This window comes from Penaeus monodon, chromosome 24, assembly GCF_015228065.2.
Source record: "Penaeus monodon isolate SGIC_2016 chromosome 24, NSTDA_Pmon_1, whole genome shotgun sequence".
NCBI lineage: Eukaryota > Metazoa > Arthropoda > Malacostraca > Decapoda > Penaeidae > Penaeus > Penaeus monodon.
The window spans coordinates 34,979,383-34,980,062 of NC_051409.1; positions in this window are offsets into that span (position 1 = coordinate 34,979,383).

The window sequence follows — 680 nt, forward strand, 5'->3', positions numbered from 1 at the left end:
AAACGACACACAGACAACAAATGTCAGTGCAAAGTATAGTATTCCTTCCATTATGAAGTCTTGCCATCAAACAATTTTAGAAACAAACAGTAACAGACAGCAGTTATATCTGACAAGGCCTACATTTTGCCACAATTTATTACTGATTTTAAGCTGGCTGTTGTGAGTAAAAAATCCTAAGACTTGTAATAAGGACTTTGTATTCTATTACTTGACTTTACCAAAGCACCAGCAATACTAATAATTACACTGTAATATCCAGGAACACCACGGATAGTACTGATAAACCTACAGTGACATACACTAGAAATAATTCACATTTTGTTACATTATTCTACATCAAGCACTAAATACTTTACATAGAAAAAAAAAAACAATAAAAATGCAGATTTAAAAAAAGAGAGAGAAATAAAACCCCACTTTCTTACATTCAAAGCAAAATAAATGAAATGATGTATGCTTCTGCTATGCAATAATCTGTACTGAGATGCATTTTCTATGATAATGTTCAATAAAAGCTTTGCTAAGAGTGATATAAAATCAACATTGCATTTGAACTGCTTAGTGATATTTTTTTAGTATTCCGATAATCTGTACAAATTACAGGACTTCAGTGATAGCATTTATATGGAGGCATGGCTATTAATATAAGCAAGTATCAAAACAATCTCATGTATACA